The sequence below is a fragment of the Cavia porcellus genome, unplaced genomic scaffold (assembly GCF_034190915.1).
Source record: "Cavia porcellus strain 051 isolate PalLab524CR breed Dunkin Hartley unplaced genomic scaffold, mCavPor4.1 scaffold_20, whole genome shotgun sequence".
Taxonomy (NCBI): Eukaryota; Metazoa; Chordata; class Mammalia; order Rodentia; family Caviidae; genus Cavia; species Cavia porcellus.
In genome coordinates, this window is record NW_026947503.1 from 28,737,150 (window position 1) to 28,764,595 (window position 27,446).

The 27,446-nt window shown below is 38.1% G+C and overlaps 1 pseudogene; it reads left to right on the forward strand.

Moving 5' to 3' along the window:
- Positions 1-12,675: 12,675 nt before the first annotated feature.
- LOC100733246 (F-box only protein 42-like) lies at positions 12,676-14,192 on the forward strand (annotated as a pseudogene).
- Positions 14,193-27,446: the final 13,254 nt, after the last annotated feature.

A 27,446-nucleotide genomic window follows, 5' to 3' on the forward strand; every position in this document is an offset into this window, starting at 1 on the left:
CCTGGGGGTCATGAAAAGATTAGGATTTTGCAGTAAAATGTTAATTTTTTCTTTTTTTAATATATAATTTAGCTGTGGCAGAGATGCTGAGTTATCCCCTATGAGTATTTAGCTTACTTGCCCTGTAAGTAGAGCTCCCTGTTAGCTGGTCACATCAGTAATACTCCTCAGAATCTTCCTATCACCTATGTTTGACTCCATAACTACTTTCTGGAAATGTGATATAAAAGAACTGCTCTGCAACCTTTGACATGTATTTTTAAATAAAATGATGAAGCCCTTCCACCTTCTTCCTTTCTGTTGGCTGGAATATATACATAATGACTAGAGTTTAAGTAGCTACTTAATATTTCTAACTAACTCAGCTGCCTATAACAGTAGGTTAACAATAGACAGAAGAAATTAAGATGACTGTGCACAACAGCTCATGTCATCTTTCATACAGTATAGCTGTGTTTTTCTTGAGTGTAATTTTGTTTGTAAGAAAACCTATTAACACAGGTGTTTCTATAGCAGTTGTATTGGTCTACATTGGCCTCTATCCTAAATGGAAAACATAGGCTAATCTTACAAATGGAACAAGAAAATGCATATCATTACTTCCTAAGTACTGCAACAAGGACACTTACATCAGCTAGGTTTCAGTTGTAACAGCGATGTTACTAAATGATAGTGAAGTTATATAAGATATAAAAATAATGTAGAACATTTTCTCTCACACACACATTAAGAGACTGGCCCATAATTATAAAAAGGCTTTACATGATCACCAGAAATCCAGTTAGACTGCTTTATTTCACTGCTCATAGTCTTACTGCACGGTTTGTATAAGCAGTGAGTCAGGACTAGGTCCTCAAAAGAGCCAGTGCAGAAGCCCAGAAATCTTGCAACTGTGGAGGAGACACACACCTCCTCAGGTGGGCCAGTCCTCAAGACAAAAGATCAAACAAATGCACCCACATCCTAATTATTGGTATTCTAAGTAGTTCTCTATCACCCTGAGGAAGTCAGGAGTTGCCATCCCAAAACCCTTCTGAAGAGTCACTGCTCCCTAAGAATGTCAGCTTTCTACATGACTGGCTTCCCCATTTGTCCCCGATTTAATCAATTTTACCTGAGCAATTAATCTTACTGGCTAACCATATGCAAGTTCCCCTTTTCCCAACTTGATCCCATCTCATCCCATGATTTTGCTCCATAAAAGTCCCTAGAAAAAACAGAGTCTTTGGCAACCTGCTCAGGACCCCTTCTGTCCCTCAACAGAAACTTTCTTTCTCTCAATAAATATGTTCTACTCTTAACCTCCATTGTTCCTAAAATTCATTCTTCTATTTTAGAGAGCATGAACTCTTACTGGATGTATAGTTGGTTGGGAGTTTCATGCCTCTATATTACTATGAAGTGTTTATTTGGTTTGTGCTTTGCACTGAAGTATGTTATGAACACATCTTGTCTGACTAGCACAAAAAAGATATGAGGGGAATAAATGTGATATGAGTAAGAAAATTCATATGAAGTGACTGTGAATAGAAGAAACATTAAGAAGTGCTGAAAATACTATGGAAATGATAAATGCTCTGTGTGACTTTAGGAAGAAACTATTTAATGGTAGGGATCATTTTCAAAGATGAAGAGGGAAACCTGCAAGTGCTTTCATGCAAAAAGCATTTAGCAAATGCTCTCCTGATGCCTTAACAGAAGTCTGCAAGAGATGCGGAAAAATAAAAACATGTTTACCTGGAAAATAATGGTAATAAGAGATACCTGTTGTTAAATGGCAATCAATGAAATGCCTTGATGGTCACTGAAAATTAAGTAAAAAAGTCCACACATCATAATTTGCTATTAAGTGCAGATGCCCCAAGAAGATTTTGACATGATACAGCATCAAAGTGAGTGGCTTAAGTAGGATAGCCTGTATTTCCTAAAGGTTTTCCCAGGTGTACATGTGTACATGACAATGATGTAGGACCTCTTATCACAACACATTTTTAGTGTAGGTAAACGGCCTATTTGGGGAACAAAAGGCCTAATGGAACATTTTCTCACACAGCAACTAAAAGAGTGAATTGTACCATTATTTGTTAGAAGCATATTTGGAAACTAACTTTTTTAGTTCCTCATACATTTACTTGGATTTAAGAACAAATGTTGCACTCACAAAAGTTTTGTGAAATGTTTTAAGTAGCAGACCTCTAGCTGATGCATGATCTACTCCTGAATACGCACACTTCACTTTGTATTTTTAAAATACTTTGTAAAACCACTGTCAGCCTATAAATTTAACATGCAAAAACATGATTTTATTGGCTATTTCATTAAATCGTAAAAGCTTAAAGCAAAAGAAAAAAATCAAAAATTCCTCACGTCTCTATTTGATTGAGCTCAGAAAGCTGATCACTTCAGATAATCTCAATTAGGATCCCCCCAACCAACTTAACCTAGAAAACTGCAAGCAGATGATGCTCTTTCAACACAAAGAAGGTATGCTTTTGTGCTGTCTTATTCTGTGTCATCTGTAAGGGTCAAGAAAAAGAATCACGGGGCTGGGGATTTAGCTCAGTGGCACAAGTGCCTGCCTTGCAAGCAGGCAGTCTTGAGTTCGATCCCTGGTACTGATAAAAAGTAAGAAGACTTGGAGAAAAGGCTAAGGGGAAGGGAAAGAAAGCAGGAAAAAGGTCTCAGAAATAGTTAAGATATTATATATATATATATATATATACCAATTTCTCAAAGCAAAAGTAAATATTATGCAGTGCAACACCAACCAATAAAAATGAAGCCTTCCAAAATACAAAATACTTTGTATTACTCTTTATTGGTTTAGGGAATTCTTTAAAACTTGTTTTTCACTTTCATATCACACGAAACAAAGTTTAAATTACATAAGTAACTTGATCCCAGTACATTTAAGGTTTCCTCTTCACAAGCATTTAAGTCAAAATACAATAGATATGAACAGTTTTAAATTATGCTGTGGGGGGTAACCTTATTCTTATCTAGAGCTTTATCAATCCTATTAGGGGTTAACAAAATTTATTAAGATTTACATTATACCTTTCATCATTCTTAAGATCTACTGTTGAATGTTTGTGGTTTATCTAATAACTCTTAAAATACTCAAATTTTAACATTTATCAATATTTGAAAAATAGTAGTAACTGCCAATCGATAGCAACTATCTAAAGAATCATAATTTCTAATCTTTCTTATGCAGAGCTTAATTATTCCAGAAGGACTTGATAGCTAATCTAAAAGGTCTGTTATGACTACAGAAAACCAATCTGTGAAACTAAAAGTCTTTTGCTTTAGAAAGTCTTTTAAAAATGAACCAATGCTTTTAAAGTTTGTGTAGGACCTCCAATTGTATACAAAAGAGAATCAGAAAATAGAAGACTGAAATGTGAGTTCTAATGTGGACTCACTGAGTCTGTCTTTGGCTTAGTCTTTCTAATCCTTTGTAGGGTTAGTAGACTAAAGGAAAGAGAGGTGGATTTCTCCACCTAAGAAGTCTTTTCCAGACTAAAAAAAATGTATGCTTCTAATTAGTAGTGTGCCAAACACTGGTAATATGAGTAATATTGAACAAGTCTTATGTTTCACAGCAAATTATAAACAGTATGTCCTCTTAAGTTATGTTATATCTTATAGAACAACTCAAAAGCTTAAAATTTCTAAGTAGCAGTTCAAAATAACTTGGAGATTAAACATTATCAGATATGGAGAATACTTTTGGTGATCTTAATGAGAAATTGGAAGCACACGTAAATATGTCACCTATTTGCATTTGAGCTCTGAGTTTGCCTTTGCTTTTAAATTTCATAGCATTTCCTTGGTGTTTTCATTTTCTGTTCTGTCTCCTTAAATCTAAACCTTCACCCCTTTTCCATGTTAAATTCTTTTTCAGAATCCTTCCTTGTTTACTTCTCACTGGTGATCACTGTTTCTGAATTATTCAATAGGAGGCACCCCTTTGTAAAGATCAATAGGTATTTAGTAAATTATGCTTGTTAATCTCTGTAAAGGAGCATGAAGTTCTTTTCCTGCTAGCATACAAGTAGTGAAAAAGGGTCAAACATGAGATTAGGAGAAAATCCTCACTGGTTAAAAGGTAGACACTGGATTCAGTGCATGCAAAAAGCTAAGTTGAGTAGGCCTCAATGGCAGCCTTTTTAGGAGCTGAAGTCCTCATTAGTGATCCATGAGGCTGGTCGTACAGGAGAGGAAAAAAATGTCCTTTTTGTAGCCTGGAAGAATCACTCAGATGTATAGTCATTTTTCTTTCCCAATCATTTGACCTTTGTAAGCCCAACACTAAGTCATCACCATATGAGAAGCCAGCAAAGCATTAAACAAGAGAAACAAGTCCTTATAAAGCTAGAGGAGAGAATGCAGGGCACACTCCCTTTGGGGTAAAGGGTTAGATCTGGCTTGAGAAGGACTGAGGGCTCAAAACTCGTCATCATATTCAATTATAACGTCATGTATTGTAGTTGTGGGGACAGGTGTGGTAGTTGTCGTAGTAGGTGAGGTAGTTGTGGTGGTAGGTGAGGTAGTTGTGGTGGTAGGTGAGGTAGTTGTCGTGGTAGGTGAGGTAGTTGTGGTGGTAGTTGTCTCCATGGAAGTTGTGGGTACGTCAGTAGATGTACTTTGACTGGTTGTAGGGGTGGGGGTTGTGGTGCTCTGAGGTCCGGATGAGGTTAATGAGTCAGGAGATAGGGTAGGATTAGGGATTCCAGCATCCTGATTGGACTTTCCATCTGTATGAATGATGATGGTGGTATTGCTGAAGGGCTTGTTGAAGTGGCCAAAATGTAAGACCAGAACTGCAATGGCCGAGGCAATTAAGCAGGCCAACAGACACACTAGACATGTTTTCCAGAGTGACCATGGTTTTCCTGTAGCCTGGAAAGGTTTAATAAAAATAATTGTATCAGCAAATTACATAGTGATGACAAGTAATGGATTTCAATTAGAATAACACTAACATGTTTCATTATTCCAAATGCTGTAATGACAATGAAAACATGCCTTTTTATATCTCATTTTTATGTCTCTGTCTCTGTCTTACACATACATGCATACATATTATTATGCAAAATGTACACAGACACATATGCCACACTTACAAGCCTATGAGGACAAAGTGCCCCCTCCTACTTATTTCTTTGTACTAAAGTAATAAAACTTCATCTTAAATGCAAATAGATTGCCTGAGGAATCATGCTATTATCAGCTACTAACACCTAAGTATAAATTAAATTATCTCATTAGTCCTAATGGGTAGAAAAATAATGAAAAGCCATATTAAAACATTTATACTGGGTATCTTTGGGTAAGAAAAAGTTCAGGTTTTTAAAATCTCATTATTCATTATTTCTAATTTTCACATTACGTATTGAGATTTGTTAACTAAAATTGTTTATTAAATACATTTGTATCTGTCAAACATAAACAAAAGGAATTTTATCAAATTTCAATACATAAAAGTAGAAAAATTCTTTCTGCTATGGAGCAAGATTTTAACAATATAGAATTCAGCATTGCTGTCCCAGTAAGGACCCTGGGTCCCAGGTGTTTCCAGGAAATTGTGTAGTAGCAGCTGGAACCCTGCAGAGGAGCTGATGGACAAGGATCAGACTGTCCTATTTTACCATTATTACCAAGCATGACTGACACTTCTTATCTCCTTCCCAAACCTTACCATCTGCGGCTGGACTATCACATTGTGCAATCTGCAACCACACTGTTCTTCTTCATTCAAACAGTATGGATTTCTGGGAAGCTGCATGGAAATAGAAAAAGATGTAAATAAATATGCAAATAGACATGCAAGTAAATAAACAAACTCTGATTGTTAAGGATAGAAAGTTTTATCTTATTGGGAACATAAGTGTACAAATACAAAGTGATGTGAAATCAACACATATTAAATGATGAAATAATCAAATGCTGATCCCCCAAAACTGTAATAACATATAATAATGATATGAAATATATGAATACTTTATCTCAAATGATCAAGGTCATCTCAGTAGATGCACAAGGACCATTTGACAAATTTCAGTGTTAAATCTTGATAAAAACAATAAGAGAAACTAATCTCGATGAACTAAAAATAAAACAGAATAATTCCTAAGTGTACTAAGGAATATTTATCTCAAAACAATGGCTAATGTCACATTTAACAGTGAAATATCAGGAGCATTCCATTACACTAAGGAAAAGTAGAAAAAGTCTTCCACTATAACTCTTAAATAATGCTTTTCTGAAAGTCTTGTCAGTACATAGTAATAAATGTGCAAAACAGTATTATTACACACAGATGATATGATTGTCTACAAACAGAATCCCAAAGTAATTACCTATCCAAAGTTAAAAGTTATTAAGTTGCATAGTTATAAAAATGTGAAAAATTATATGGCAACAATTATTTTACGTGTGTGTGTGTGTGTGTGTGTGTGTGTGTGTGTGTGTGTGGTGGGTAGTGCTTCTCATAGAAGTAATAAAATATATAAAATGTAACAAAATATATAAAATGGTTGAGCATATAAAATGCATATGACTTACATAACTAAAGCCATTATACTATACTAAGGAACAAAAAGACAACTTGAATAAATGTATTGTTTGAAAAATTTTAGTAAGTTCTCTGAATTTCAATTACTGTTTTCCTTTAATTTTTAAAGAAAATACTTAGATAAACTGACAAGAATTCATATGGCAAAATAAAGAAGTCAAAAAATAAATTAGATCAAGAAAAAATATTAACACTGGTTTTCTTTCTGCATCAACATGAGTAACTTTTTCTTTTTCTTTTTGAATTTTCTGTATCTTCCAAGTGTTCTAAAATAAGGAAATAACACTCGTAATATTTGTCCAAAAAATCTTCTCCTAGTGTTGGTGCTGTGAGAAATTATAGGTTGTTTATCAGAATACTAAAAATTGAGAAATACTAATCATTCTTTTTGTATGTTTTCTTAACAAACTCAGAAGTTTGGCTAACTAATTTGTTTTCTAGGCATAATTATTTAACTCATTGAGTCAAATTTCATAAATAATTTGCTATTGTGAGGATACCTTATTAGTCGTAGTCAGTGTACTAGGAGAAAAAAAATAATGCATGTATTATGCTAAAGCAATAACCTTTGTGGCTTTCCTGGAATACAAGGCAAATATAAATTGAGTTTATTGCAGTCTAGTTATTAAAACCCAAACTTGTCACAAATACCATCTTCAAATTAAAAAGTGATTTATATACCAAATCCCATCTTTATCTCATTTTGTCTGCGTCTTCAAGTTAATGACAGATCATTTTTCTTTGTCAGGCATGCAGTAGTCATTTTAAAAAAAATAATAATTTGTTTTAAACTGAAGGTTATATATGAGAAATCTGGATTCAGTTTCTAACTCTGACCCCAACTATGTGTACTAATAAATATTTCAATTTCTATATTGTACAATGAAAAAACTCATTTGAATCATGAAATTGTTCCACTTTTGCCTCCATGATTCTAAGAAGTGTGTGATTTATATATTAGCCACTTAACTGTAGCCCCTCCACTATGAGACATTTTTCAGAATTACTATTACAAATTCTAGTAGGTCACAATGGGGCAAGTATTTCACTGGACTAAAATACATAAAAATAATAAGATTAATATTTTCCATGAACATGAAATTCCAAATCAACTACCAAAACATTGTCTACTCATAGACAAAGCTTCATACCCATATTAAAATTTAAGTAAAAAGTCCAATGCACAACTTCACAGAGAAAAGAAAGCACGATCTGGTGTACTAACAACTTTCTCAACCGTATGATTAGTGATAAAGTCCATTCACTCTGTAAGAACAAACATTAAAAAGCTAATCTAATGTTCTTGTAGGTTTAAAGGTTAAACGTTGAAAGCAAAAGATCATACATAAAAGTTGCTTGCGATACGTACCATCTCAGCTGCCTGTGATTCAATGTTCACATCATACTTCCCTCTCTTGCTAGCCATTCTGAAGGCACCGGTCTCTCAAATTAAACTCCAAAAATGTCTGTGCTGATTTTATAGATTAGCAATCAGGAAACACTGGATTTGTTCTGCATTAATAATTATGCATGTATTCATTGTAGATTATGTGAATTAGCAGTTATTTATCTTCTGGGAGAAATCAATCTGAAAACACACAATTTATATCCAGTGGAGAATAGAAATAACTCCTTCCTTCAAAAACATGACATTCAGAAAATGTTCTCATGTATAGAAATAACACTAGGATTCTGGACAATGTCTTACACTTATTATTTCAAGCACCCTGTTTGAAATCATTGGAATTTGATTTCTCACAGGTTAGGAATTTAGTTTTTGCTTTTGAAGACACCCACATAGCCACTCCTTTTTAATGAATATTGCCAGATTTTGTGGCTAAGCAAACAAAAGGATTATGATGGTTAATAACTTTAAAACTCTGCAAAAGTAAGACAATATAGAGGTGATGATCATGATGAGTATAGGTGAATGATGAATAAACCCTGCTGTGCTTTTGAAGTCAGTAGCTTTACCAAGATGCAGAAGGAAAAAACTTATTAAAATGGTCTTAGCTACCAACAAAATAGGCAAATAACTTCAGTACTCCCCTCAACTATATGAATTAAGGATTTTCCATGGTAACTATTCTTCTTATGAAAGTATATCTTGCTCAATACTATATTAATGATTATTACCCTTCTGATGAGTTCTGATCATTTAGATCAGCAAAAAAATAGGAAAAAAATAAGAAAGAATATGCTTGGCAGTTTTCTACTTCTCACGAAGGAAAGTGGACATGATACAGAAAACAAAACTGCAGTGATTTCTGAAATTTATTTGTGTGCTCTCTGGCCCTATGGCAGAGAGTGGTACTATAATGAGAATAAAGATAAAAATGACTTTAAAGACTCTTCTTAGTCATGTATTTCTTATCAGTCAACTATTTTTGAAGGGACTAGCAATGTGCATTTCCAAATTAGCTATAAAGTTACACTTACATTGTAATTCAAAATGACATGTCATTTTGAGAATGTAGATAGCTCTTCAGTATACTGATTTCAGTTCTTTTGACTCTTACCCAGAAGTGGGATAGCTGGGTCACATGATAATTCTATTTTTACTTTCCTTGATGGATCTCTTGCTGCTTTCCAAATGGACTGTACTAATTTATATCCTAATGTAGAGTGCCCTTTCCTCTACATGCACACCAATGCTTGCTATTGTGTTTCTTTTAAATAAAAGTTAATCTAACAAATATGAAGTGATATCTCACTGTGATTTTAATTTGTATTTTGCTGATGATTAGTGATTATTTTCTTGTTATTGAGTTCTTTGAATTCCTACATAGATTAGCTCATCATTAGATATATGAATTGCTGATATTTTCTCCCAGAGTATGTGTTGTCTTTTCACTTTGTTAATTGTTTATTTGCTGTGCAGAGGATTTTAGATTAATGTATTTCTATTTGTCTATTTTTGGCTTTGTCGCCTGTGACTAGAAGAGTATAGCTAAGAAATCATTGCCCACACCAATGTCATGGAATTTCTCCCTATGATTTATTGGTTTTATAGTTCTATGTCTTAGTACTGAAGCTTTCAATTCATTTAATTCTGAACCACGCATATTGGGTGAGTAAGGGGCAATTTTCATTCTTCTGTATATATGCACCCAATTTTGCCAACACCAGTTATTGAAGGGACTGCCGTTTCCCCATTATGGGTTCTTGGTGATATAGGGGAAAGAAACTCCCAACCTGCTAGTTGTCCAATATGAGTTCATGTTCTCTAAAATCAAAGAAAGAATTTTAGAAACCAATGGAGGTTAGGAGCAGAATATATTTATTGGAGAAAAGAAGGCTTCTGTGAGAAAGGATAGAAGTGGTTCCAGCTGAGTTTTTGAGGACCTTGACTTTTCTAGTGATTTTATAGAGCAGAACCACAAAGGGGAGGCAGGTCAAAGGTGCCTTTCTTGGAAATCAACTGAGCATAAATATGTAACTTTGACTGCAAATTTCCATCCTCTTCTACTGGTCAATGTATCCATTTTTATGTCAGTATCATATTGCTTTCATTATGATTACTTTGTAATAGATTTTTAAGTCAGTGATGTCATGCCAACAGCTTTGTTCTGTTGGCTCAAGATTGGTTTGGATACTTGGGGTCTTTTCTGATTGCACACAAATTTTAAGGATTTCTTTTATTTCTATGAAAAATGATATTAGAATTTTGACAGTTTTCATTGAATCTGTTACTCCTATTAGATTAGATTGTAATCATATTAAATTTTCCAATCTGTAAACATGAGAAAGTTTTTTCTTTATGTATATTGTACATACAATTATCTTTAGATTCAACTTAATGCACTGAAACCTCCATTTCTGGTGCTCAATTGTAAAATAAGAGATACACATAAAATCAACTGTTGGAATAACTGTAGCCTAGCAAAAAGTAAAATTACTTTAAGATAACCGTGGTTGGTGTTTTTTTTTTTTTTTTTTGATAATAGTATATTTTTTTAATGGTTTCTAACCCCAGAGTCTTAGGTCTTTGTATCATGAAAGGTGTTAACGACACTGAATTTCGGTGTTCCTGGATAAAAAACAAGGTGGTCTTGGAAGCCACTTTCTTTGTATGGGTCATTGTGCCCTCTTGTGCTTATGCATATCTTTAGCTTTGTTATATTGCTAGCTCATAATATATACCAAGTTCTGTCAACCTTGAACCTAAACTTGAACTTTAAACTATATGGTCCATCCTACTGACTTAAACCACTTCTTCATGTTCTTAAAGTTTGACTTCCACATTTTATATCCTTCTTTAAATCTGAGTACTTTAATTACCCACTACCCTCAACTTCTGTCATGCCTCTTTTATTGCTTTTTTATTAAGTTAAGAACTATCTGACTTGCTATACTTTTTTCCTATTAGAAAATAATGCAGCCCATTCTGCAGAAAATTCACAATATTTAGAGAAAATAATCACCTACACATTGTTAAAGTTTTATGCATTATAGACTTTTAAAATATGTATCCAAAGGATATTCCTTCTTCTTTTTCTTTTTTGGTTGGTTTATGTGAGTTTGATTGGTTGTACAATAGTTTCTTATCTATGACTACCATAGTTTACTTAACCAAGCTTTCATTAGTAAGTATTGGATGATCTAAAAATACATTAAATTAAAAACCATGGGTGAGGGGGCTGGGGATTTAGCTCAGCAGCATAAGCGTCTGCCTTGCAAGCAGGCAGTCGTGAGTTCGATCCCCAGTACCGATAAAAAGGAAAAAGACAAAAAACAAAAACAAAAACAAAACAAAACCATGGGTGAATGTGATCAAACAGAAGAAAACTGTACCTGATAACACTGTCATTAACAGCACAACCCCCCACTCTGCTCACTGCACCCTCCCAACTTGGCCATTTTGTCAGTCTTTGTTGAGCCATTCTGAGAAGAATGTGTATATATGCGTGGATAAGAGTGTGACATCTTTTTGTGAATATTATCATATTAGTCAATATTCATTTTTTGTAAAGTATCCATATTTATATATTTATATGATTTATTAATGTTCAGATTTATTTTATGGCAGTATAACTCTTGCAGTTCAATGTTCTTTTTCATGAGAAGCATTTTGTATTCCCAATGACATTTTTTTGTCTAATCTTACGTGTTGCAAAAATTTTCCAGATATTTTTTCAGTTTTACAATTTTAAACTATAATTGTACCATAAATTTTTAGACTTAAAGAAGTTTTCAGCACTTTGGAGGTTAAAAAGTCTCTGACTTTGTGCTTTGATTTTCACCAGTTAACTCAGTACTAGTGTGTTTAAAATTAGTTTCTTCACAAATATTTAACCAATTCTTTCAAAATATCTATTGCATAATTTTTCTTTTATGCTACAAATTCATGACAGTTTTCTCATTGCACTGTTTTTGTTTGGCCTGTCTTTTGCAGTACTGGGAACTGAACCTACGACCTTCACACTAAACTATAGACACAGCCTTTTGTTATTTTTATTTTTTAACTACAGATAGAACCCAGTGCCTTTACACTGAGATACATCCCAGCCCTTCTTTCTTTCTTTCTTTCTTTCTTTCTTTCTTTCTTTCTTTCTTTCTTTCTTTTTTTCCTTTCTTACTTTGAAATAGAATCTCTCTAAATCACCCAGGCTGGACTCCAATTTTCGGTTCTCCCACCCCAGTCTCACAGAGTACTAGGATCAGTACCACGATGCCCAACTTGTACATTATTTTGTTCAAGTTCTTATTAATAATTTATTCTAATTATGAACAAATTTAAGAGCCAAAAACAAAGACTATTTCTAGGCATTCTGCCTACCGTGAGCAGGACATGAGTAGTTTGACAAATACTACATGAATATCTGAACTTTATAATTTATTTGAGTTTTAAGAAATTGGTGGAAAAAAGAAAAAAGAAATTGAATGGAGGAACATGGTGGCTCTGGATGGTTGGGTTCCTAACAGGGGTGAAGATCCCAGCATAGCACGCACAACCTGGGGTGTAGTGCCTCTGGTCTGGTCCTGACCCAGGGTTCACTACCAGCAGAGAGAGCCAAAGAATGTGGAGTTGATAGGACCAGATCTGCAATGGATGAGTGAACAGAAAGACGTCCTCCTTAAAACTGAAGCCATGAAATGCTTCAGACAGTGAAGATGACAGTTTGATGGCTATGGACCAAAAGGAAACTGCTCTGGAAGGGACAATGGAGCAGGATGAGAAGGCCTACACAGGTGTGGAGGCTGAGGAGCCTCAACACATCACATGTATGTCTGGAGCTGCCAGAAGAGGTTTTAGAGTATCTTCTTCTTGTGGTATCAGGAACACAAGAAAGCGGCCCTCATCTGAAAACAGTAATATCTGGCTCAACAAAGAAGTACCCCACCAATGTTACCATGGTTTCATGAAGGCCACGCAGAAAGGGAACATGCAGTGGGAGAGCCGCACTCACCTTACACTGCATCCCCATTTACTCAGCAATTCTCACACAGTGCATGTTATTATGACGTTCATCAACCTATGTATGTGTTTGGAGGTTTTATCCAGAGAAGCTGTAATGCTATCTTCAATGACCTCTGGAGATTTGACCTCAATAGCGAACAATAAATTTGACCTTTGGCTTCAGGCTCCTAGCCTTCCCCCATAGCTGGAGTAACTCTGGCTGTGGACAAGGACTTGCTAGTGCTCTTTTGTGGCTGAACACAACCAAGCCCTTGTCTTCTATACCAACCACAGAGATTCTTTAATGAAATGCACACTTACTCATCCTCTAAAAACTGGTGGGATTGCATTGTGACAATCAGTGGGCCACCTTCCATGGCTTGTCACTCCAACTGTATGATAGATGATAAAATGATCTTCTTTGGTGGCTCCTAGGATCTTGGCAAATGGGCAATGATGTCTGGATCCTTCACTTTAAGCAGTGGGCCTGGTCCAAGCCAAACAACACCTGCACCGATCTTCATCCTCTAGATGACCAATCCCAGATTGTCATAGAAAATGTGACTATTTTAATCCTTGGAGGGTGTAGCAAGCTTAATACTTTTTTCAAGGGCTTTGGTCCCTGGCACCGGCAGCCACTCAAAGTGGAAAATGAAGATCATGGGAATCAGGAATGGCGGAGCCTATCTAGCCTGCTGGGTGGGACAGCATGTGTTGGTTCTCAGCAACCCCCCTCCAAACCACAGTTTGAAGTCTCATTCATATCAGTGCCAGCTCTGGTTTCTGCAACTGAGAATACAGCTCACACTTTCTAGTAAGGAGTATGGGTGAGGCTCTTGTGTATTAATGGCCACTGGGGAGCACTGAGGACCAAGGCTCAAAGACAGACTCTCTCAGGTTCTTGGGAAGGGAGACTTTCCTTGGCCAGAGGAATGGAGGGAGTTTATCTCCAGGAATAGCAGCTGTCAGTGACTCTTCCTTGGACAGTCCTGGGCAGGCCCTATCTCTAAGCACTCCTTCTGCTGCTGAAGGATACAACCTAAAAATGGGACTTTCTTTAGCTCCCTACCCTCACCCCAATGAGCATCAGAAAAGTCAGATCAGGAAGATCTGAGACTATGGTCCATAGACCTAAGTTGAAACCTGAAACCTGCTTCCAGTAGCAATCACATGAATGGTGTGGGCAATAAGATAGTTGAGAGGAACTTCTGAAATCACTCTGCATACAGTGATCCAAGGCAGGGAAGAACTCATATTCAGACGACTCATGGACAAGAAGCAGAATGTCAAATACTATCCAAAAACAAATGCTTTGATCTTTGTGTGTGCAAAGAGATGTGTTTGGATTTCCTTTCCCTTTATGTGGTTTTTAATTTGGAAATTTTGGGCAGAGTGGCACATGCTTATAACCTGAGCCCTTGGGGGCTAAAACAGGATTACTGAGAGTTTGAGACCAGCCTACCAGCTTGTGTAGTGAGACACTGTCTTCCTTTGTGCAAGCATTTGGACTAAGAATTGGGAAAACAATAGCATTATTCCCATCCAAATCCCAATCTAACTCACTCCAGGCTGGGACTGAAACTTCATTAAAAAAAAAAATTATACATTTTAGAGCCAACTCTGTTTGCAAAACAGGGAAAGATCTCCATCCTAGTTCAGATAACATTGTTACTGTGTTTTAGCAGAGGTTGTGTTGTCTTTTTTACTTTGCTGGTTACTAGACTAAGCATCATTATGTTTGCAATAGAAACTGAAGAGCCCCCTGTGCATCTGTATCGCAGCTTCTCAGAATTCAAGAATGGAAAGGGCACAGATAAGGTGAGAGGGAGGTTTCAGTGCAGCCCCCACCTCTGCAGATGCTAACAGAGTGAGAGAAACTCAGAAGAAAACCTCAGGGGACCCAGGAGACCTCTGCAGATGCCTGTGCCTGGTCCCCTTCTGCCCTCTGTGACTCAGGGAAGTCACCCACAAGGGTTTTCTTTTTCCAATGACAGGATCATTGGGGAGTGTTCAGACAGTAGATACCATGTTCACTGGTCCTTTGAGTGCTCCCTACATGTCCCAGAAAACAGTTGCTATGTGACTGTGAAACTTTCAGATAATTATGTTTTGTTGCAAGTTCCCAAAACTTTTATTTGTTCTCCTTTTCCTTATTTTAGAATTTTTGTTCCCAGAGGCTACATTTTTCTATTTATTGTCTGTTCTCCCCACCCTCACCCTCATCTGTGCCCTTTTTCATATGGATTCCTAAGCCCTAAAACCTTTCTTGTTTTGTTTTTTTTCACAAAGCTCAGGTTCATAGAGAAATCAGATGCTTCTTAGAAATATTTCCAGAGCCCTTCCCCTGGTATCTTTAAGGGGACAAGTCAGAAATTCTAAGATATTAGTATCATGAAAAATCCTTAAGGCATTGAAAAGCACTCTTTTCTACTGTGGGCTTCTTTTTAGTTCCAGAAATCACTGGACACACTCATCCATATTTGTAGAACATGAAAACTGGTCTGGAAGAGATTCAAGTAACACTTCCTTCCAGAGGCAGGTGGAGGGTGGGAGGCCGGCTGTGACATATTCTTGTACCTGGCTGATGACAGATGACCAGATTACATGTATGATACTTGATCTTCCTGACACCTGGCTGCCTGAAGGAGCAGCTTCATCTCTTGCACTTGTCTTGAGGGTCCTGTGTCACCTAAACCAGGCTTGGGTTTTAGCTTTCTCTTTATTTCTGAGATAAGGTGCAGCTACGTAAGAGCATTTCTTTGGTTAATATAGAAAGTTAGCAGTCAACTAGTCTCCAGACCATGGCTGAGACACAGGAGATGTCCAATGAGTATGGGACTATTCAAATATGAGATTTTGGCAATTTCTCATCAGTGAAGAGATTCTTATTTTACATTTCAAACTTAAATTTCAAAGCATGTTTTCCACCTCCACCCTCCCTTTTTCTTGTTCGCATTTCTCAGGCACAAGCCCTCAGCAGCTGGCCCTGGGTCCCAGCCAGCACTTCTCAGTCTTCCTGGTAAGTGTGTCTGCTCCTGTTGCATCATGCTGAATCCTTCCCCCACTGGAAGCTTGGCCAGTATGCTCTTGATGAGAAACCCCCAAGCTGGTGCCAAGCCCCGGAAAGGATCAGCTCACTGGGACAGTCCACATTCCTGAAGCCACTCTACAGCTCCTTCAGAGGAGAAAGGAGCCTCATGCCTATTTCCTCCAGTGTGGCACTGCTCAGAGCCCAGCACTGGGCTTTCCAAACTCCCTGCGGTGTGCTGGTGCCAGTCCTTCCTTGGCCAAGACTGTTTGATCGCATGGGGTCCGAATTTACAAGGCAAAACTGGCCTAGAAGATTAGCACCCTAAAAGTTTCGGCATCATTGCTGTGCTGAACTTGGTCTGTGACATTGCATTTGTGTGTGGACAGTGCCTCCAAACTCAGCTCCCACATAAGCATGAAGTATTTTGAAGCCTAAAAGCTCAGAATCTCCACTTTGTAATCTTTCTCTTTGTCCTGTGGCCCTCCTAAACCAGCTGTCAATCTCTTAATTGCTTCCCAAGTAGGCAAGCTACAAAAATGTTGATTCTCTTAGAAAATAATCCAGTTCCTCTGAATCACACGCACCCCAGTATTACCCGCACTCCTGGAATCCACACTGTCCCTTACAGCCCTCTGAGAAAACTCTGCCTGTTTCATACTCAGTGACATGGCTCTCAACACTTGGATACTGCAGGGAGGGACTGTGGGAAAGGGCCTACATAGGTGATTGTCCCCTTGAGTCCTTGGGGCCACCAGAAGTGATGGTCTCAGCACCATTAGAACAGATGGAACCACAACTCTGTTTTTTGAGCTAACACCAATTTTGTCTTAAAATTCTCTGAGAGAAATGAAGCAATTGTTTGTTTTTGTTCAGGAGTGCCAGGTGGCTTACCCTGAGACAGTCATTTTAGGCACAAAACAGTGCAGGAGTAAAAATTAATTTCATGAATATTTAAATCTGTCATTTAGTTTTTTGTTAATGTTTTCCCCTATGACTTTTTAAAAATTAAACAAATAAAATGGACAACAACAGCAACAAAAAGAAGTTGTCCTCTACATGCTAGTTGATTACTAGTTGGTTATACATTGGGTTGACATCCAGATTGACCTGCTTTCTATTCTTCACAATAATTATCTTGTCAAATAATATGAGGGCTTCGTTTTTGACAGATATCTTTTTTTTTTGTAAACCCTCTCAGGAGTACCTAAAGGAAATATTTATCAGTATTTGTTTTTGTTTGTAAACCCTCTCAGGAGTACCTAAAGGAAATATTTATCAGTATTTAGATATTTAAATCACATCTTGTTTCTAACTGAAGCTTTAGCCTCTGCATTCCTACAAGGGTGCCTTTGAGCGCCCCCAGGTCATACTGACTTCACTGGTGGCCACCCTGACCTCCTGTAAGAATCTCAGTCTCTTTTGCCTTATGGGGCAGAGTTTCCTGTTCTCTCACTGCACATGTTATACAGCAGAGAGCATCCTGTATTTTTTGTTCCGGGGTAACAAGTCTCGCCTTTGGAGGATGCACAGACCCTGGTCAACAGAGAACAAGGGGATAATCCCCTTTCCTTCACCCTGTCTTTCTGGGTTTCCACTGCTTTGCTTTTTCCTTTCACCTTCAGAGTGGTACATCTGGTTGGTCTGTCTGTCTGTCTGTCCATCTGTCTGTCGTTGTTTTCCTGGTGATCCGGGCATGGCGATGTGCTCTGCTTTCCGTTATCTGTGGTCTTGCACAGCACTGCAGTCAGTGGAGAGCACTGCGCATGCTCAGGGCAGGAGACCCACCCTCAGCCCCACCCAGCTGTCCTGGAACCCTGGCAGGCTTGTTCTGAGCGGCTGCCTCCCGCATGTCCATTGTGAGTGCGGGCTCTGTTGCACTCGCTCTCCCTGCCCTGCTCCCTTGTACCAGCCAGGAGGGTCCATGTCAGTGCGCATTCATTGTGTCCTGGCAAAGCAGGTGCTGAGCGTTGCTTCCCTCACAGTTCAGGAGTGCCAGGTGGCTTACCCTGAGATAGTCATTTTAGGCACAAAACAGTGCAGGAGTAAAAATTAATTTCATGAATATTTAAACCTGTCAATTTAGTTTTTTGTTAATGTTTTCCCCTATGACCCTTTAAAAAATTAAACAAAAATGGACAACAGCAGCAACAAAAAGAAGTTGTCCTTTACATGCTAGTTTATTATTAGTTGGTTATACATTGGGTTGACATCCAGATTGACCTGCTTTCTATTCTTCACAATAATTATCTTGTCAAATAATAAGAAGGCTTGGCTATTGACAGATATCTTTTTTTTTTTTTTTTTTTTTTTTTTTTGCCATTACAGTTACTATCTGTATGTCTACATTTTATCTGGATACTCCTAATTCTCTCTTGGCAGATACTTTAAGTCTTGGCTTAGGTATGCTACAAGACTAAGTGTAAGTAAATATAATTTAAAATATTATAATGTTAGTTCCACAAGGTGGAATCAGGTCTATTATTTGAAATGAATTTCCGGGTTAGTACCCAACTTCACAATTTATAAGAACTTAATTAATAGGGTGTGAGTAAATGATAAATTACTGGCTCAGGATTACCAAGTTCTATAAATATACATTTCATGATGATTATAAAGAACTCTTTTGTTGAGAATACATGACAGCTAATAGACTTGGCATACACGAATTAATGAAAGCCTGATAATACTGGGTGTCACTTTTTAAGACTGAAGGATAAATGTTTGTTGATTCTCTGTAAGTCACCGTGCTGCATGCTAAATTCCTGTCCTCAGCATCTTCTCCTGAAAAGGAAGACTTCCTTCTTGGAGACCTAGCTCAGAAGAAGAAATGAATAGGCTGGGTATTAGAAAAGGATGAGTCCATGCTAACTGGCTGTTCCCCATCCATGCTCCACACTGGGGAGAGAAGCCCATGCTTTTTAGAAGAGTAGAAGTGAAGCCTGATTCATCTGCACTCTGGGAGGTAAATATAAGATGAGAACCACTGGAAGTGTAAGATGAGAACCAGCAGCAAAATGAAAAGAGAGGAAAGGCCTGGCTTCCCAGAGTCTGGGATAGATGGTGATGGACCTATTTTGTCCATCCTAGAGCTAAAAACGCAGACCGCCATGAGCAATCTGGTTGGGTTGATGAGACCCCCGGCAGCTGGCAGAGTCACCCAGAGGAGCTGGCGTGCTTCCCAGCAGCTGCATCTTCCACTAGCACCCACTGCTTACGAAGTCCTAGTCACTGCAGTAAACACACATCTGTCCTGCAGATGCAGTACAGCATCTGCATTGCCAAACAAACATTTACAGGCACATTACTAACCAAACTGGTGATGTTCATAGGTTTCTATTACTTAAACAAATAAATCAAACTAGAAGTTTAAAGCGATCATCTAAATGAATATCAGTAAACATGTATTTCTAGATTAGATGAAGCCATGGATAACAATGAAATAATACATGCAAAATCCTTCAACCATTTGTGGCTTGTTGGTCAAAATTCATGCATAGACAGTTTTATTCTCTCTTTTTCATTTCTTTCCTCCATAAATATACCTGCAAAGAGGATAAAGTGACCTGGAAAAAGTATTCAACACCATTGGCTGTTCTTCCCTTCTCCATATAGTGTATTTCCTTGACTTCTTAGAGCACTGATCTTCTTGGTTGTCCTCATTTCTTACCTCTAATGAATGGAAGCTCTGGTCTCAGCCATAAGGCCATCTCCAAGCTGTACTCTCAAGCCCCAGGTAAGCTCCCTCATCATTCTAATGATTCCCAAATTTTGACTCAAAATTTTAGATTATCTACTAAATTACACACATATCAATCTTCCCATCAACCTCATTCTGATAACAAGCAACTCAAACATATACACCTTTAAATGAATTCTTTGTCCCTTCTTTTACTCTCTCCTAATCCCACAAAATCAATTTGTACCTGTTGTAGTTTCCTTTCACAGGTAGCGTTGGCCTCTGCACCCAAAATTTGTTTTTGTTGTTTGTTTGTTTGTTTGTTTTTGGTTTTTTGGTACTGAGGATTAAACTCATGACCTCATGCTTACCAGGCAAATGCTTGAGTCACTGAACTAAATCCCACATCCTTGCACCCAAAATTTGGTGTGGATGTTGGAACGCATCATGAAGAGATTTATTTATAGATAATTAGACCTTCTGGGGCTAGCAGGTCAAAATCACACAGAGATTTTAAAATGCTTCAGAGAGCAGGGAAAGGAGAGTTGTTGGGTTTTATTGTGATTAGAACGTGTGGTCAGGCAAGGGTTGCTATACTGCGGCTACGACTTGCATGGCTTGAACTTCCTTCTGGTTGCCTGAGCTTTCTCATTAGTTTGGTCAGATGGGGACCAGAAAAACAAAGAGGATGTCAGCAGTCCAACATCAAGAGAAGAATTTGGCACTTGGCTACAGTCTCACAATCAGTACCCATTTTAGAAAAAGGCAACTCTATCCTTATTGCTGAGCAGAGCAAAATGTGATGTCATCTGATTCCTGCCGTGCCCTGCCACTAATTCATCAGCAAATCCATCAAATAGTTCTGAGCCTTCTCATGACCTCCACTGCTACCATCCGGGTCTAAGCCCTATCGTCGTCCCTCACCTGAGTTCAGTTCTTCCGCACTTGTCCCTTGGCTTCCACACTTGCTTCTTTGTAACCTGATCACTCTACAGCAGTCAAAACTATTGTTTGTCTGTTATTGCTTTTCTAAAACTCCCCAGTGGAGTTTCGTTTCATTTAGATGTTAGTCCTCATTACACATGACAGTTCTTCCACACTCTGCCCACCTGCCTCCTTCTCTGGCTGCTTTTCCTGTCAACACTCCTCTCACTCAAGCTTCTGGAGGCCTGTACTCTGCACTTTCTGGTCTTCCGACTAGAACACTCTCTCACGTTACTCACATGTTTTTCCCTTTTATTTAGTGATCTGCTGACCGGCACAGCCCCAATGAAACAGGAGACGCTCTTGTGGATGACAGTTAACTGCTGCTTTATTCACGCGGGCTCTGGTTTATATATTTGGCCGTGACCAATCACAGGCTGCCACGAGGAAGCAGGGCGGGAATGGGACGCAGGCTCTGGCTACTATATCCAGCTGTGGCCAATCAGGGGTTGCCACAGAGTACGGAGTGAGCACGAGGTGTGCACGGGTTGGCTAATTTAAAGAAGGACGTAGCGCATTGCGGAAGCTGGCGTGGTCCTTAGTCCCGGGTGGGGTATGGTATGTTGAGCGCCTGCGCCCAACAATCTGCTTTCTTGGCAATCCTCTAGAAAGCTGCACTACTCATTCCTCAGAAATCCCCTCGGGTTTTTGTTTGTTTGTTTGTTTGTTTGTTTTGGCTTTCTCCATAGCACTTATCCTCAATGGAAAATTCATAGGTTACTATTATTGATCTTTTGACAGTCTGCCTTCATCACTAGATTCTATGCTCCAAGAAGAGGGGAGCCTACAACTGTGTCTATTACATAGCAGTAATCTATGAGTAAGTGAATGAATGACAAATAATGGATGTGAATAATAAATGAATGAAGTATGTCACCGAAAGGCTAAAATCATTATCTTTTGTTGCCATGATTCGCATGGCTCTTGAGGCTCTTTAGGGTAAATGATCACGAGAGGATGAGAACATAAAGAGCCAAATCTGGGTCCAGGTGGAGCCTTTACCCTCCTGATGGGAGGAAAGGAACTGCCCCTGATTGCTGGAACATGTATTTATACATCTTAGCAGCTTAATTTAATATGATACCCCATTGTCCTAGCAACCCACTGTCCAGATTGTCATGGGGCTAGGTGTTTTCTGGAATGTAGCAGCTTCTTCATGTGGCTTGTCTTGGGCACTGTTAGTTCTTGGGCCAGTTATTCCCTAGCCCTAGAGGCCATGCCCCAGTCCTGTAGGACACGCCCCAGTCATGCACATGTGGTCAATTTCCAGTTCAACAACTCCCAACATTTTGTACAAAGAATTATTGGGAATTATTTCATAGATAGCAGGCAGATTTTTTTAAAATTCCAAGAAATTTCTTTGTGTGAACTAACATTCATATCCAAGTCTCTGCCATCTGAAAATAAAGAAATGTATGGCCATAGAGCCCTGAATATGCCCAAGCTCATCTGAAAATAAAAAATACTGATACAACTTTAGTCCTGTCTCCCTTTCTAGTTGTTCCACTTCTTTACTGCGTTTCAAAGCCTAAAATTATGTAGAAGAGGCCTGAGAGTGCCGTGTTCCCTGTTGCCTTCAGCCTTCCACTTGCCTACTGGCTTGCCCACTCAAGTGCTTTCAAAATATTCTGTTATCTTTATAATGTCACCCTCTCAACTAAATCCAAATAATGATTTTTATGGATACTTGCCCCCTGATGATTTGACCATGTCAAGGACTCCCACTGACCCTTCCGTCCTTTGGTTTTAATGTATCTCCTCATTTTCTTCCCACCACTTCAAGCTGTCCTCTGTCCCTTCCACGGGCTATTTGTCCTCTTAGTAAAACACTGGTATGCCGTGCTTGGAGAACAATCACATACACCATCATGAAATGGCACGTATCAGAGGATAGAGGAGAGCTCAGGAAAGAGCAAGCTAGAGGGGGAAGTCTATGAAGAGCTACAAATGAAAGACAGGTGATGTAAACTGTTTTAGTATACAGTAGCAGGCTGAGACTTCGCCATTATTAATAGGAATAAGACACATAAAAAGAGATAAATGGGGACCATGAGAAGCCCCAGGTATCATCTGATTTAAAAAAAAAAAAGAAGTTTTAAAGGCACACTATCTACAGTAAAATCTCAGCCTATCAATAGTCATAAAAAATTTTTTTGAATGCATACATTTGTTTCACTTTTACTCTTCCAGAAACATAGTAGTAGGGGGAAAAGTAGAGGGATGTATAACATTGGAATAGTGCTGTGATATCACTCAACACTGTGACCCTCTGAGCACTATCTTTGAAGTGAACAGTATTTGGAGATAGTAGCTGTCACTATGGCCACAAAACCACCGTGCCCTACTAGAGTAGCTTTAAAACCACGGGGCCGTGGTAGCTGAATGGTTTGCAGCAATCTCTCATGTGAACCTCAGAGGTTAGTCTGATTTCCTGAAGCCTCCTGGAGCACTTGGGCTGGCCAAGTCATAAAACAGCCGGAGACAAGAATAAGTGTGTGAAGTTATGGACAACTATTTCAAAGAAAACAAAGGCATTATGGTAGCCACTGTTGATCTCCTATTGTCTTGTTTTGAGGTCCTGTGTTACCTGCATTGTTTGCTCTGATCTGTTTTGTTTAGTTTAGTTTTATTCTCTTTAAAATAAGAAAAGAGTAAGGACCTAAAAAGCAAAAAAACAGAGCAAAAATAAATAAATAAGAACCACAATGCTAGAGAGAAGTTGGAGGGCAATCTTTGAGGAAGCAGGATCATTCTAAAAATAACAACTTTTACTTAAAAGCACGTTTGAACAAAGCCAAACTGATGAATAAATAAATCGACAATTCAATAGAAGTAAATGCCCTAAAGCAACTGAGGATTTAGCATACACAAAGGAAAGTGGCATTGTCTTTGTTGGCCCAGGAGACTACAGCACAAAACGGTAAACAAGGCTTATTAACAATGTTAATTTATTTCTTACCATTCTGAGGCTGGAAATCCAAGGTCAAGGTACCAGCTGATCTGATTATCTGGTGTGAGTCTGCTTCTGGACTCATAAATGACTTTTTGCTGTGCCCTCATCTGAAAAGGAAGGAGGAGGTCTCTGAGACCTCTTTTGTGAGGCCAGTAGCCCCTTTTCAGTGTGTTCTGCCTTCATAACCTACTCACTGCACAAAGGCCTCCCCTCCCAATGCCATCACTCTGGTGGTTAGGTTTCGACATGTGAATTTGGGGAAGACATAAACATTCAGCCTACCAAAGGAAAGTGAAAGAATTTTTTATGGACAGAGGCAAAAACTGTTGTACACTAACAAAAAGAGCTTCATCGTCCTGTTTGCCAATGCCCAAGTTATATGACCAAATTACCTGTTAATTCCCTTGGCAAATGAAACTATTTTCTACAACCAGACACCCTGGGGCACCAACCACATTGTTATAAAATAGCTGTAGCGCCTCATACTGTTTGGTATGTGCCATCTTCCTGGGTGACCTGATTGATATGTTAACCATTGTTTCCCTCTGCAAAGGACTGTAAATTCCTGGGAATCTTCTCTGTCCTCAAGCAAAGGGAAACAAAGGTCTTTCTTATTCCTTAGCTGACCAAGGATTTCCTCATTCCTGATCCACACCCATAAACTATTTACTTTGTAATTGTTCTTCCTATAAAAATCTGTAAAAAGTTTTAAGCCAGACACATAGCCTTGCAAACTCCAACTGCACTGTGTCACTGGTGCCAGGATAAATAAAAAGTGCTCCTTTTTCTTTAAAAAACATGTCTTGTCTTGTTTTTTTGGACCCTATTTTGGGGCTCAATTTTGGGGTAAACAAAAATATGATTTAATTAACTTTTAAAAGCCTGAGTGAGTAGCTATTTCATAAGTTGATCAGTTGACAAGCCAGCTTTCAGTGACTTGAATTTTGGCCACACAAAATTCAGCAAAGGGTCTCTGAGTTATTTATATCATAAGTGATAGAACTGTGAAGGGAAGGAAGAAGAGGAGGATGACTGGCAGTGGCTGAAAAGATAAGAAGTATAAAATATAAGTAACCTTTATTTTGGGAATGCGGGAAGAGACACCCCCGACCCCCTGGGGTGTGGCATCTCCACCCCGGGGCTGGCGATCTCTCCCACAGACACGTGGCGTGGGGGAATATAAGTAGCATAGGCTTAGGGCAGTGCCATAAGGCCATTAGAGATGCACAGGTATTTCATTGGCAGACGTTTGGCGCCAGGGGCAGGTTTCGAAAGGTGGGGGGTATAGGGTTACAGGTAAATCTCTAGGGGCGGGGGAGGCAGGAGCTCCCTAATTCCGGCTGAGGCTTTTCTGGTTACAGTGTCCAGTCTGGGCCAGCAACCCTTTCATATCCGGATACAGTAGCCGGTAAAGCCAGGAGCTTCTATCTCCCCCCACCCTTAGAAATTACCTCTGGCGCCAAACTAAGACCAATGGGCTACCTGTGCATCCCTAATGCCCCTTGGGTTCCACCCCAGGCCGAGGCTACTTATGTGCCTCACTCCACATGTTCCACGGAGAGATCACCAGCCCTGGGGTGGAGATGCCACGCCCCAGGGGGTCGGGGTGTCTCTCCCCGCATTCCCAAAATAAAGGTTACTTATATTTTATACTTCTTATCTTTTCAGCCGCCGCCAGTCCTCTTCCTCTTCCTCCCCTTCCACAGTTCTATCAATAAGTTCCTGTGCAGGTTATGAATGTGATGCCTGGCATGGTTCATGGGAGGGAGGACTCATTTGGAGTCAAAAATAAAACACACTGAGACAGGTAGTAGCTGTAGCAGATAGAACGGTAACTGAAGGATGATGGGTTTGGCTACAACTACAATAAGTGGTACAAAAATAAGTGTGACTAGTTACCCGGGTACAAATGATTGAAAGTGGTACTAGGGATAAGTGGAGAAGTAGCGGTGAGGTTCAAGCAATATAATTGACAGATCACATTTCACTGCCTTACTCCATTTTGTGTAAGAAAATACCTGAGGTTGGTATTTTATAAAGAAAACAGGCTTATTTGCTCATAATTCTGGTGGCTACAAGGTCCAAACGTTATGGTGCCATCTTTTTAAACTTTTTTTTATTATTTAAAGAGAGAAAAACAAAACAAAATAAAGCAGTAAAAGGGTACAAGTAATACAGAATTTCAAGAAAAAAATTATACATTAAGAAATCACTAGTTAATAGATTACACATTGTCATCCCAGAAACAGTTGTCCAAATTACAAAATTAAAGCGTACAAAGTGGACATTCATACAGTGAAATTGCAGACAGTTCTGTTCAATGATCCAACAAAAAGTCAGTAATATGGTTTTCGATCCTACATACTTAAACATACATGCAGTTATATCCTTTAGATCACCTTCCTTTCCTCTCTTTTTTACAATAACAATTACACTTTTTGGGTTATATTACTCCCACAGTTCTTATAAATTTTTTTGAAGAGAAAAATCCCCCAAATGTGACAAAGCAAAACAGTCAGAACAGAAGGATGGATATAGTACATGATGCAAAAACAGAATACCAGGTGATCAATAATGGTTACAATTACACCTCTTGCTATCTTAAAAAGAGTTGCCTATACATCAGATATAGTAGAATTGAACAAAACAGTACAGAAAAAGACCAATAAAACCTACATTGGAGATCTTACAGGACTTCCAAAGAAGATAATAGTCAAACCATAATGAGCATCATAGTAAATCTTATTGCCTTTAAAGTGGTTGCCTATACCCTCAAACTTGATATTATCAAACAAAACAGAATATAGTAAAATCAGTCAGAACAAGATGGGGAGAGCATTACAGGGGTTCAAAGGTTAACAGGAAAACCAAAAAATTACTATAATTAAATTAATATTATAAATACTATAATTAAATTAATATATCCTGATGTTTTTAAATTTAGTTTTCCCTTGATTAAAAAAATAAATTATTTTTAAAAAAAAAGAAAAAAAGGGGGGGAGATTGAGATAAAAGAGGACATAGCAACAGAACAACACAGGTCAGAACGGAACAATTTAAGCATCACTGCGTTTCACCACTAGATAACCTGACATAATAGTAGTAACCATAGTGTCTCTTTCCTTGAAATATTTGAGTATAACTTCGTATACTATAGCATCAAACATATCAAGACATTGTGAAGCCATTCAAGAGAATGAAAGTATTACAGGGTATTTAGAACCAGCTAACAGAAAATGAACAATGGTTTCTATATTATCTCTTTGCCTATAAAATATTTGTTTATACTATCGCATGTAGTAAAATATAATAAGATACAACATGTTAAAACCAATGGAAACAGATGAACGACAGCTTGATGGAACTTCAAAACAAGATGATATTAAATCAGCACTAGCAATTATGATGTCTTGTTTTCTTCAAAATAGCTATCTGTTCTATTTGTACAGATAATAAAATCGAACAACCCAGATTAAAACCATTCCAATTAATGAGTGAAAACATTATATGACTTCAAACCAATATGATTGGGAATCATGATTACCACATACTTTTATGTATTCTTATCATTTCTTACACTAGGGAAACTATTCAGTATTTATACATGTGAGTTTGATTTATTTCACTTATGAGTATGGTCTCAAGCTGCTTCCATTTATTTATAAATATCTTAATGTGATCATTCTTTATAGCTGAGTAGTACCCCATTGTATAAAAATACCACAACTTTTTTATCCATTCCTCAGTTGATGGACACTTAGGTAGTTTCCAAGATCTGGCTATTACAAATTGTGCTGCTATAAACGTGGGTGCACATATATC